Source organism: Rutidosis leptorrhynchoides, chromosome 9 (assembly GCF_046630445.1).
Source record: "Rutidosis leptorrhynchoides isolate AG116_Rl617_1_P2 chromosome 9, CSIRO_AGI_Rlap_v1, whole genome shotgun sequence".
In the NCBI taxonomy this organism is placed as follows: Eukaryota; Viridiplantae; Streptophyta; class Magnoliopsida; order Asterales; family Asteraceae; genus Rutidosis; species Rutidosis leptorrhynchoides.
The window spans coordinates 114,069,407-114,084,590 of NC_092341.1; positions in this window are offsets into that span (position 1 = coordinate 114,069,407).

A 15,184-nucleotide genomic window follows, 5' to 3' on the forward strand; every position below is an offset into this window, starting at 1 on the left:
CCTTCTTCAAACTCCGCGAGTCGCGAAGTTTGTTTTTACAGCTCACCCAGCTTTGGCTCTTTTTTTACCGACGAATTATAAATATATTATAATATATATATTAATTTTAAGAATTAATTATATATTATATTATATTTATATACATAGTTAACTTGTAATTTTTAGTCTGTTGCGTCGAGCGTTGAGATTTGACTCTGGTCCCGGTTCCGGATTTTCGAACGTCCTTGCGTACAATTTAATATCTTGTACTTTGCGATTTGAATCTTGTAATCTTGTAATTTTGAGACGTTTCTTATCAATAATTGGAATCACTTTGATTGTATTTTGTACTTTTGAGCTTTTTGGACCTTTGCGTCTTCAATTGGTCGAATCTGTCTTTTGTCTTCACCTTTTATTATTTAAACGAATATCACTTGTAAATAGAACAATTGCAACTAAAAGCTTATCTTTCTTGAGGAATAATGCTATGAAATATATGTTAGTTTTTAGCATTATCAAATATCTAAGATCAGAGGATGATGGAAACTATTGTCCGCAAGGGTTTAGAGTAAGGAGCAAGATATTAGCTAAAGACTTCAACAGGCATTGAATCATTTGGATTCTTTGAAGTCAAACTTATTATTTGTGATTTGTCCACGGCTTCCTTCATAGTTTCGCATAATCCGCTTTTCGGTACTAAATTTTCTATTGAGTGTTTCCAATACTCCATGCTTTATCATCAAACTTTCTACGATTAAGGTCGTTTACGGTTGTCTACGGTTTCTGCTGCTTCATTCAGCTTCCTCAAAATTTGGAGTATTGATTCGTAGACTAGGTGCTTTTCTAATTTTCAGAATGGAAGATCATAATTCTAAGAGGTAAGGATTATACGTATACTTATAACTGTTGATGTAAAAACGTTGCGAGATTCGAAATACTGATTACTGATTCCCGGTAATTGGTATTGCAATTCTTGTTACATAACGCGGATGAGTATATGATAGGGTATTAATGAATAACTTTGCGATCTCTTTCCAAATTAGCCAATTTTGACACAGCTTCATCAAGTCAACTTCAATTTTTCGTGCGAAACAACCTTATTATAACCTTGATATATATGTTGTCTTTTCGCCTTCGTTACCGGAGAACTGTTTATATCCCACCACATTAACAGTAAACGTACCAGTAACTTCACTACTCTTTGATACCACCTGTGATGCCCCGACCAACTCCATATGGACGAGAACATTACATTTGATTACATCGCGAGGTATTTGACCTCTATATGATACATTTTACAAATATTGCATTCGCTTTTAAAAGACAACCTTTCATTTCATCAAAAGTTGACAGGTATGCATACCATAAAACTTATTTAACCCGTAACAAACTTATTTCATATTTCATCTTCTTCAACTCAAGTTAGTCGACCAGATACACCAAAATAAAATCAATCTAACGAAATTAATGTTGGAATTAAGGTTTGAAAATAATACAGATCATTTAGAGGTTTAGTATATTAATTAAAATATCAAAAAGTAAAAAAAAAAAAAAATAAAACTCGCTGTACAGCAACCTTAGGCTCGATATGAACTCCAATTCAAGTTCGAAGTTTAAATGGGTTTTAGACAAAACTTATAACACCAAATTGGTTCTAAATTGGTTATATAAACTTTCTGGGTGGTCAAATCAATTCAAAACATCAAAACATTTACAAATTTTGCTATGAACACTTTTGTTGACTTTTTGAAATCAAGCTTTGACTCTAAAATTGAATCTCGTTTGGATGGATTTGAAACTGAGCTTTTACAGGTAGTTGTAGTAAAAGAATCCTAGTAAGATGGCATTTTTAGATTTTAAAATCTGTTTAGAAATAGCGTTCTTTGAAAAATCACCCAAGAACAAGGCAGGTTGCTGAGCTCCTTCGTTTTCTGTTTGAATTTCAATTGATATTCGACTGAAGGAGATACTGGTAAATGATAATTGATAATGTAAGTCAATTGGGTTCATTTACAGCTGGAACCAATCGTTTTATGCCATAATTGGAGTCGACATATAGTACGCAGATAAAGAAAAAAATAAAAAGGCGAAAGGGACCTCAAACTGATTTTAACTCCATCTGTTGAAAATCGAATTTTTGCTGTACTGAATTGGATAAAGACTAGTAACAGATTAGGGTCAGAATTCAATTCTTCCATAGTTAAAAAAAAAAATGATTTGAAGCAGAAAGCCAAATTCTATGTATTTATTTATATATTTAATCATAATTATATATATCTATATATATATATATATATATCTATATATATACATATATATAATCTGTATATGTATACATTTATATATGTATATCTGTATTATACGTATATATATGTAATTCATGAATTTTATTATTGATAAAGTTATAAAATATTAATACTAATAATATAACTCATAATTTATTAATAATGCTATCGAAATACAAATAATAATACTAAATATTATATTAATAATAATAATAATAATAATGTCAAAATAAATTTCAATAATAATGCAGATATGACAATATTACTAATTTTATTAATAACTAATAATAATACTAGTTATAATAACATTAATATTATTAGTGATAATAATAACATTAATAATATAATAACACAACTCAAGTTATATATATACATTTTATTTTAGAAGTAATAATATTACTAATACATTTATTATTATGAAGATTAACAATGATAAACATGATGAAATTATTAATAATAATACTAATATATCACTTATATTCAAACTTGTAATTTAATACGATATCATTTATTATTTATGTATTATTATATTATGTGATGACTTTTACTGAGTAGTTAATATTCATAAAGTGTGTGTGTATATATATATATATATATATATATATATATATATATATATATATATATATATATATATATATATATATATATATATATATATATATATATATATTTTATATCATCATATTTATATATCTATATATCATAACAGTATTTTAATTATTCTAATTGTTATTTTACATTTTTAATTCTCATTGTTTAAGTGTACTTTGTTGATTTAAAATATTAGGTATACACTTATATTTATATTTATATCTATATATGTATTTACATATTTATTTACAAAGAAATCATATAAATATTTATATTTATAGTGTTCATGAATCGTCGGGAATGGTCATAGGTTAATTGATTTCATGAATATAGATTTCAAAACTTTCGAGACTCAACATTACAGATTTTGCTTATCGTGTTGGAACCATATAAGGATTAAAGTTTAAATTTGATCGGAAACTTCTGAGTCATCACAGTACCTACCCGTTAAAGATATTGCGTCCCAAAATTTGAGTGAGATGGTCATGGTTAACAATAAATATGTTTTCATGACATATACGAGTTGAGATTTAGAGTTTTATCAACATTGATATATATAAATAAAACAATTCGATTATTCAAAAAGTACGAATGAACTATTGCAAAAGAGTGAAATGAATATATGCAGATTCGTCATATCTTTTGACGTAGATAGGATTGATTTCCAGATTTTAAGAGATTTGGGGAAGATCCGAGTAATAAGATTTGATTCTTCAAAAATTAAGGAAATTTAAGATCCGCTTTAAATGCGATCATCCGTTTTGATTGCTCTGTCGGATATTTTTACTATAAATCCACCCCCTTCGTTACCTTACAACTCACATCTTCTATCCTTCCTCCCTTAACTCATACTTTAAAGTATTCACCAATATGCTCCATCCCGTTCTGATTCTTGATATACTTTTAACTTTCATATCTGTCATTCTTCTCTTTCATCTGCCGCCAGAAGAATCTAATCACTTCTATTATTTCCTTGGGATTATAATGTTTTTAATTCTCCCGTGTCTTTACGTTGCAATATGTATTGAAATACATGGTTTGTAATTTATGTGTTATTGTCGAGCTTTATATTTTCTTTTATATTCAAGAGTTCCATACTTTTGCCTCCTCTTCCCGACTTCGAGTCAAGCAAATAATGGTCCAGAATTCATAGGTATGAAGTTTTGGATGAACATAGTTAATGTTCTAAGAAGGAAATCGTAATGGCACGATTTTGATTTGGCAAATTACCAGAATATCCGGAAAGATAGAACTATTAAGAAGATATGTTCTTAATATGTTTGGAGATTGGTTAGAATGTAAGAGTCGTGTAAATGGCACATGATTATGGTATGTTCTGTGAATCATCACGTTCCATTAGAAACTCAACATGAATTACTGTAATATAATCACGTTGATCAAGTGTCATTATATTATACTAACTCATGCTTCAGTTCCCAACACTACTTCAAAACATTCATATTTTAAACTCTAAGGTTTCAGAATTTAGAAACTAAAATAGTTTCTTTTATGTTGTAACGCAGATATTGCGAAGAAATAGATGATTTCAGATAAGAATAGCTATGAAAATATCTTCGAAAATATCGAAGATATTTATGATGATATTTTGGAATTTCTAAGTTCGAAGGTTGATGAAGAAAAATTTTGTCCGCAAGATTTTAACATGACCTCGGAGCAAGATATTCTCTAAAGATTTCATCGGATCCAGAATTAACTGGATTCTTTAAATATAGGGTTTGGTCCTTATATTTGTCCTTGGTCTCCTTCACGGTTAGCTCAATCCATTTTTCAATACCAAATTTTCTATCGAGCGTTCCCAACACTCCATTCTTTATCATCAAACTCTTGGCCATTTTGTAAATAAATATGTATGTATATATATATATATATATATATATATATATATATATATACATAAGTAAATAAAAATAATAATTTAAAATAATAGTATACAATCTAGTTGCTGAAACTAATTAAGTAAAATAAAATACAAGATAATAATGTTGTTATTAAAATAAAATATATATGTATATATGATTTCCATCCATAATTATGGATTGTATGTACATTGAAATATATTAAATTGTATCAAATATCTGTATGTGTTATTATATGAAAGGACCCGTCCTAATCCATCCGGACAAAGTCCACATCGATTACAAACGATTCACAATAGTTGGTTACAATCGCGAGGTACTTGACCTCTATATGATACATTTTACAAACATTGCATTCGTTTTGAAAAGACAAACTTCCTTACATCGAAAGTTGACGATATGCATACCATTTCATAATATATCTAACTATAATTGACTTAATAATAATCTTGATGAACTCGACGACTAGAATGCAACGTCTTTTGAAATATGTCATGAATGACTCTAAGTAATGTCTCTTAAATGAACTAATGCACAATGGAAGATTTCTTTCATACCTGAGAATAAACATGCTTTAAAGTGTCAACCAAAAGGTTGGTGAGTTCATTATTTTAACATAAATAATCATTTCATAATTTTAATAGACCACAAGATTTCATATTTCCATTTCTCATAAACTTACGTCCCATGCATAGAGACAAAAATATCATTCATATGGATTGAACACCTGGTAACCGACATTCACAATATGTATATAAGAATATCCCCATCATTCCGGGATCCTCCTTCGGACATGATATAAATTTTGAAGTACTAAAGCATCTGGTACTTTGGATGGGGCTTGTTGGGCCCGATAGATCTATCTTTAGAGTTCGCGTCAATTAGGGTGTCTGTTCCCTAATTCTTAGATTACCAGACTTAATAAAAAGGGGCATATTCGATTCGATAATCCAACCATAGAATGTAGTTTCGATTACTTGTGTCTATTTCGTAAAACATTTATAAAAGTAGCGCATGTATTCTCAGCCCAAAAATATAAAGGGTAAAAAGGCAAATGAAACTCACGCATATAAATATTGTAAAACAGTTATTAAAACAGTGCATGTATTCTCAGCCCAAAAATGTAATGAGTAAAAGGGAGCAAATGAAACTCACCTAATGTATTTTGTAGTAAAAATACATAGAACGACATTGAACAAGTATAGGGTTGGCCTCGGATTCACGAACTTATAGTAATTATATATATATTTATGTGTTTGTCAATATTTGTCTAATAAATTAGGCCAAGTCATAGTGTACCACAATCCTAATGCTCGAGACTAATATGAAAAAGTTAACAAAAGTCAGTTTGACTAAAAATGATTTCCATAATTTATACATGATTATTATATCGTTTAGATATCGTCGTTTTGTATTTAAATATTTTTAAAAGATTTAATAGAATAAATAATATAATTCATTTATTAATAAAATTTTATATAATAATATACTTTTATTTATCTTAAGTAATAAAGTTTATTTAATATCATAAAAATATTGTAATAGGTTTTAATAAGGTAAATATATTATTTGTATTATATATTTATTTGATAAAATAACATTGATAATAATAATAAGTAAAAATTGTATTATTTTGTATTAATAATTATTATTATTCTACTAATAACAATAACAATATTTTTATTTATGAAAATGGTGTTATAACAATATGATAATTCTTATTAAAATAATAATTTTTGTAAAGATGATATTTTTAATATTAATAATAATTCTTTTAACAATAATAGTGATAAAAATGATAATTTTATCTAAATCAACATCTTTAAATTTCATCATGATACTCATACTCATTATTTCCTAGTCAATTTGTTAATAACTTTCAAATCGTCTTTTATATCACGTTCTTTTTAATGATAATAATAGTAATCATAATAATTAAGTGTTACTAATATTAGTTTTAATTATAATAATACTGGTAATAATAAATTTTATGATAATGATAATACTAATGACTATTTTAGTGATAATAATAATAATACTAACTATAACTTTAATGATAGTAACGATAGTAATAAAAATAACAATGTTTAATGATAATACTTTTTATTGATAATAATAATAACAATAATAATAATAATAATAATAATAATAATAATAATAATAATAATAATAATAATAATAATAATAATAATAATAATAACAATAATAATAATAATAACAATAATAATAATAATAATAATAATAATAATAATAATAATAATAATAATAATAATAATAATAATAATAATAATAATAGGATAAAAATTAGAACGACGATATTAATGACGATAATAATAATTATTTTTAATTATAATACAAAAATTCAATTGACAATAATTTCTAATCCGTTCATCAAATTCATTCAATATCTAAATGAAAAGTTTATAGTTTTTCGGTAGATTTCCAACGACATGCATATGTTATACCTTATCTTAACTGCATATGTAACTAATTCAGGATTCAACATAACCTATCTAATGGCAATCATATATACTCGAGCACTAGTCAGGGATACACTAATAATAATAATAATAATAATAATAATAATAATAATAATAATAATAATAATAATAATAATAATAATAATAATAATAATAATGGAAATAAAAATAAGAGATTATACCCTTTGAAAAATGCTTTTATAAAAAGATTTGCCCATGACGGGGCTCGAACCCAAAACCTCTCGTTACACGCAAACACTCTTAACCGCCATGCTATCTGTTTCTTTCGGTTGTAATTACATCATTAAATTTATATAACCGGCATTATTTCAATTTCCATTTTCTCTCATCTTACCACCACCTCTATTATACTTCACGTCCCAAAAAAAAAATATAAACATCCCCTCTCACAGAAATATGGAACCTCGGCCCAACAGCAAGTATCGGTCCAACATGGTAGCCCAACAGAGTTTTTGATATATTTCGGCCCAACAAATTTCTATTGTTTTTGGCCCGACAGAAACAGAAAAGCAACGGCCCAATACACATTGAATTCTCGGTTTAAATCAAGAAGAAAAAAAAAATGGCTCACTATCTTTGTGTTTAGAAATTTGTGACTGCAACATGTCATTATCCACTCATCATATTATAACTTTTATTAACTCAACTACTCAAGTGGGGATACTTTTGTTTTGTGATTGTCGGTGTAAAAAAAATAGAAAAAGGAAACAACCACATTTATCAATGATTAAAGAGAAGTAGGTTTAAGTAATAAAATCAAACAAGGTTTTTCTAGTGTTCCAATTCCCCTTTATATATACTCCGCCCATCACCTCCAAGAAACTATCGCTGCAGTTAAGTAATAATGGTGTTGGTGTTTCAAAGGTGGTGACGGAAGAAGGAAGGTGGTGGTCGTTGTTTATAGGGTGACGTGTGGTGATGATTGTTGAGAAAAGTGATGGCCATGGTGTTGGACAGAAACAGAAGTAAAGGTAGTAGTTGGTGATGGTTAGCAATTGAAAGAAAACAGAAAGTCGAGCTGCAAGGTGTATTATGGTGATCATGTAATAGTTTCAACATGGATGGTGATTGTGTGATGCTCGAAACAGAAACAGAAGTATGAAAATAGTGGTTCACGAAAATATAGAAGAAATGGAAAGATAGAAATTGCACCGGTTGTTTATAGTGAGTTCTTGAGCGGTTTAAATGATTGACGGTGAAGAATGGAAGAAGAAATAATACTCTTAAATGTGATCTTGTGTTTGATTTTGATGTATGTTTTTCTTGCATATATGCATATGTACTGTAATACATATATTCATTAAGTAGGATGGTGGTGATGTTGATAGGAAACAAGAAACATTGACAAAAATCTCCACTCAATATTTGTGTAATCAAGTCAGGAAAAGAAAAGAAAAAGACAAGTGAGGTGTTTGTGTGAATATGAATTAGGTACCGCAAATATAGGTATGGATATATACTCAGTTATAATAATCGAATGAAGGGAAAAGAAAAACAAAAAAATTAAACAGTAATTCAATCATAATTTCAAATAGATACAGTGAAGTTTGGTTTATGCTACCGACAAATAGTTTTATTAGGGTTAGTATTTCGTGCCTCGTTGTTTAAACAGTAACGGATAAAAATATAAAATAAAAATCCCATATTTTTAGATTGGATCTATTTATTTATTTTACTCATTATAGTATAAAATTCAATCATTAGTTATTAAAGAAAAATTAACTCCCTGTCCACTCCCCTTCCTGGGTAAAATATGAAAATTGTTGAAATTTATTAACTAGCTCCTAAATATATTTTTTAATAAGCCTAAAACTTATCTAACTCATTTTCGGATTGCCGTTTATTTTATAATCACATAAGTTCGAATTTAACTTGCTTAATAACGATCGAAACATCAAACGAGTATTACAATTATTTAATATTTATTTTTAATATACTTTTGTTTATATATAAATATATTTTTAAATATTAATTATTATAATATCATATTTCATAACAACAACATTTAATATTTTAAATTATACTTTCAATTATTATTTATATATATATACACATATCTATTTACAAATAGTTGTTCGTGAATCGTCAGAAATGGTCGAAGGGTAATTGATTACATGAATATAAATTTCAAAATTTTCGAGATTCAATATTACAGACTTTGCTTATCGTGTCGGAAACATATAAAGATTAAGTTTAAATTTGGTCGAAAATTCCCGGGTCATCACAGTACCTACCCGTTAAAGAAATTTCGTCCCAAAATTTGAGTGAGGTCGTCATGGCTAGCAATAATTATGTTTTCCTGACGAATATGAGCTGATAAATAGAATTTTATTACTGTTGAGTAATATGGATAAGATAATTCGATTACTCAAAGAGTACGAGTGAAGCTATCACCAACTAGTGAAATGAGAAAGACATGTTTCATCATAACTTTTGACTAGTCATAATGGAATTCCGGAATTCAAGGAATTTAAAAGAATATCTATGAAATCTATAAGATCTGATTCTTCGGGATTTATGGAAATTAAGATCTTTTTAATTAAATGCGATCATTTATCTCGATTGCTCTGTCAGGTATTTCCATTATAAATGATCTTCTTCCGTTCCATTATTTTCACCATTCCAATGCTTTCTTTCTTAGTTCGTACATCCAAAGGATTGTGAAAATGCTTAATCCAGTTCTATTCCTTGATATTTTCCTAATTATCATTTCTGTCCTCCTTCTTTTCAATCTTCCACCAGAAGAATCTATTTACTTCTACTATTACCTTGGGGTGATAGTGCTTTTAATCCTTCCGTGTCTTTATGTTGCTATAATCATTGATATACACAGTTTGTAATTTATGTGTTGTTATCGGGCTTTATATTCTCCCTTATATTTCAAAGCTCTATGCTTTTGTTTTCTCTTTTCGACTTCAAGTCAAGCGAAAAATGGTCCAGAATTTGTAGATATAAAGTTTCGAATGATTATAATATTCTAAGCAGGAAGGAATGTGATAGCACGGTTTGATTTGTCAAATTATTAGAATCACTGAGAATAGAACTATCAAGAATATATTTTTTTGATATGTTCGGAGGTGAAGTAGAATGAACGAGTCGTGTAACATGGCACATGATGACGTTATGATCTGTGAATCATCATGTTTCATTAGAAACTCAGCATGACTTACTGTAATATAATCACGTTGATCAAGTGTCATTATATTATACTAACTCATGCATCAGTTCTCCACATTACTTCAATAACATTCATATTTTTAAGCTCAAAAGTTTACAGAATATAGAAACTAACAGTTTCTATATGATGTAACACTGATAGTACGAAGAGATTAATGATTTCAGATAAGAATAGTTATGAAAATATATTCAGAAATATCGAGGATATTTATAATGAAAGATACGATAATATCTAGGAATATCTAAGATTAGAGGATGATAGAAACTATTGTCTGCAAGGGTTTAGAGTAATGAGCAAGATATTCACTAAAGACCTTAACAGACATTGAATCATTCGGATTCTTTGAAGTCAAACTTATTCTTTGTGATTTGTCCACGGCTTTCTTCATAGTTTCGCATAATTTGCTTTTCGGTACTAAATTTTCTATTGAATGTTTCCATTATAATGATACACAGGAAGCACGAAGAGGTATATAATTTCGGACGAGAATATTCATGAAAATATCCGCAGAAATATCGAAGATATTGATGATGATATTTTGGAATTTCTAAATTCGATGGTTGATGGAGAAAGATTTTCTGCAAGATTTTAACATGACTTCGGAGCAAGATATTCTCTAAAGATTTCAACGGATCTAGATTTATCTGGGTTCTATGAATTTAGGGTATGTTACTTGTATTTCTCCTTGGTTTCCTTTATGGTTAGCTCGATCTGTTTTCCAGTTCCAACTTTTATGAGCTTTTCCAACATACTATTTTTTTTTATCATCAAACTTCCGATGATTAAGGTCGTTTACAGTTGTCTACTGTTTCTGCTGCTTCATTCAGCTTTTTCAACATTCAGAGTATTAATTTGTAGACTTAGTGCTTTTTAGAATTTCAGAATGAAAGATCATAGTTCTAAGAGATAAATGTTATATGGATACATATAACTGTTGATGTAGATATGCTGTGAGTTTTTAAAGTACTGATAACTGATTCCCGATAATTGGTATGGCAGTTCTCGTTACAAGATGCGGATGAGTATATGATAGGGTTTCAATGAAGAAATATAATGATTTATCGGAGGGATTTAAACCAAGAAGCAACGAGGTTGCTGGTATGTCTGCTGGTAATATGGTGGAATATAAAAGAATTCTCCAGTATCAAAAGGGTAATCGTATATATATCAGGATTATAGTAAGGTTACTTCAAATGAAAAGTCGAAGTTGACTTGCTGGAGCTGTGACAAAATTGGCTACTTTGAAAAGGGATCGCAAAATTATTTTTGCTAATAAATGCCTAAGGATCTGACGCGGCTACGCGTTAAACTTTTACTCAGTTGCCGAGAGTTTTTCAGGTGCATAACTATATGCATAACCCTTTCCTTCCGTAGATGAAGTGTGGTTGATTCATCCTCTCGATTGAGGTGTTTTCAAGAATTACGAAAAGTTTGAACGCAGATTGTAATCGTCAAGATACAAATGGGGTTTAAGATGAAATCAAGTGGCAAACTTGAAGAAATGTTTGGTTTCATATGTTATAATCAATATTTTTAATTCATTTTAATTGTCCAATGTTGATAGTCCACAGTTAGCAGTGTACAAATAATAATTTATATATAGTTTACTATATAATATTCGAATTAATTTATACGTATCGTGACCCGTGTACATGTCTCAGACTCGATCACAACTCAAGCTATATATATGATTGTAGAATAACCTCAACCCTGTATAGCTAACTCCCGCATTACTGCATATAGAGTGTCCATGGTTATTCCAAATAATATATATAGATGGGTCGATATGATATGTCAAAACTTTGTATACGTGTCCCGATACTTAAAGTGCGTAAAAATAAATAACAGAAATTAAATAACGATAAATAAAGTGCGTAAAGTAAATAACAGAAATTAAATGACGATAATTAAAATTGCGAGAATGTAAATTGCGATAAATAAAATGTAATCAGTTACCTAGGAACAATTAGCTAGGAACAGTTAGCGTGGATTCTTAACACAATTTCTCATAGTTAATTAGTCTGTTTCTAACTAATTTTATTTTGGCATATGTTTTCTTCATTATGCCACTTGTTGGATTCTGAAAAGTCAAAATCCGAATATGAAATTGAATAAAAATGGTTATTCTGCGGTGAACGGGTACGTATATCGGTGAATGTAAGTAGGATAGTAAATGATTGTTGAATCAGATTCGAAGAATGTACAGTGTAATTTATTAATGTGAAATCTAAATATTCCTCGGGTATTACCTACCCGTTAAAATATTTTCACCATTAACAGTTTGTACAAAAGAATTTTTAATTACAATCTTTATGAAAACATACTTAAATATATATTTTCTTCAGATGTAATTATAGATTTAATGAGTTAATATAGTATTAATCTCATTTGATTTACCGTTAGAACTAAGATACATTATCTATAAAACATTAGAGATTACATAATTGCCATGTCGAACGAAGATAAAATAGATAGAACGATACGTAGAATGATGATTATGCTCGTGGTACAGAATGTGATATTGAGGCAAAGATTGTTGATGATACAGATGATGTTACTGATGGTACTGTTGGTGTCGGTGATGTTGCTGGAGCTGGTAAGTTTTGCACCATGTTCTCCAAATTGATTACTCGAGCGCGAAGTTCGTTGACTTCTTATATTATTCCGGGACGATTGTCGGTCGAAACGAGCGGATGAATAAGGTTTAGAATCTGAGTTATGATATAGTCGTGGCGAGATATTCGGGAAATGAGGGTGAAAATGGTGTTACGAACAAGTTCGCCGGTAAGTGCTTCAGGTTCTTCGCCAAAAGGTGATTTCAGTTAGTGGAAGGGATCGCCTTCTGCGCGTCTCCATTGATTAAGTCGAGTACGAATCCATCAGATGAATTGGGGATGGATGATTGGTTGATTCATTCTGATGATGTTGCTTCCGGAGCTTAGATGACTATCCATTCGGAATAACTGTCGGGATAACTATCGGAATAGTTTTCGGAATCCGAGGGACTCGAATTAGTTGAGGGATTCATCTCGTACGATCAGATGAAGGATTTTAGATAAGAAATAGATTATAGGATATAGATTAGTATCCTGCAATACATGATTTACATATGCATATATAATACTAAAATCCCATAAGTTACGGAGGAATCTACGGAAGCTGTCAGGCAAAGGTAACTATAACTGATACGCTATGATATGAATTTTGTCTATACACTATTCATGCAGTCAATGCAATAAGATGTGTCTAGACTAAGAATAATAAGTATGTAATTTACTAAGGATGATAAGCAAATGATTTCCGACAAAAATGATAAGCAAAACTTTTGACATGCAGACACGGTCGAAGTCCAGACTCACTAATGTATCCTAACGACTTATTAGTTAGACACACTAATGCAGACCCGGTTCACTAAGACTACCGCTCTGATACCAACTGAAAGGACCCATCCTAATCCATCTGGACAAAGTCTACATCGATTACAAACGATTCACAATAGTTGGTTACAATCGCGAGGTACTTGACCTCTATATGATACATTTTACAAACATTGCATTCGTTTTGAAAAGACAAACTTCCTTACATCGAAAGTTGACGATATGCATACCATTTCATAATATATCTAACTATAATTGACTTAATAATAATCTTGATGAACTCGACGACTCGAATGCAACGTCTTTTGAAATATGTCATGAATGACTCTAAGTAATGTCTCTTAAATGAACAAATGCACAGCGGAAGTTTTCTTTCATACCTGAGAATAAACATGCTTTAAAGTGTCAACCAAAAGGTTGGTGAGTTCATTAGTTTAACATAAATAATCATTTCATAATTTTAATAGACCACAAGATTTCATATTTCCATTTCTCATAAACATACGTCCCATGCATAGAGACAAAAATATCATTCATATGGATTGAACACCTGGTAACCGACATTCACAATATGTATATAAGAATATCCCCATCATTCCGGGATCCTCCTTCGGACATGACATAAATTTTGAAGTACTAAAGCATCCGGTACTTTGGATGGGGCTTGTTGGGCCCGATAGATCTATCTTTAGAGTTCGCGTCAATTAGGGTGTCTGTTCCCTAATTCTTAGATTACCAGACTTAATAAAAAGGGGCATATTCGATTCGATAATCCAACCATAGAATGTAGTTTCGCTTACTTGTGTCTATTTCGTAAAACATTTATAAAAGTAGCGCATGTATTCTCAGCCCAAAAATATAAAGGGTAAAAAGGCAAATGAAACTCACGCATATAAATATTGTAAAACAGTTATTAAAACAGTGCATGTATTCTCAGCCCAAAAATGTAATGAGTAAAAGGGAGCAAATGAAACTCACCTAATGTATTTTGTAGTAAAAATACATAGAACGACATTGAACAAGTATAGGGTTGGCCTCGGATTCACGAACCTATAGTAATTATATATATATTTATGTGTTTGTCAATATTTGTCTAATAAATTAGGCCAAGTCATAGTGTACCACAATCCTAATGCTCGAGACTAATATGCAAAAGTTAACAAAAGTCAGTTTGACTAAAAATGATTTCCATAATTTATACATGATTATTATATCGTTTAGATATCGTCGTTTTGTATTTAAATATTTTTAAAAGATTTAATAGAATAAATAATATAATTCATTTATTAATAAAATTTTATATAATAATAAAATTTTATTTATCTTAAGTAATAAAGTTTATTTAATATCATAAAAATATTGTAATAGGTTTTAGTAAGGTAAATATATTATT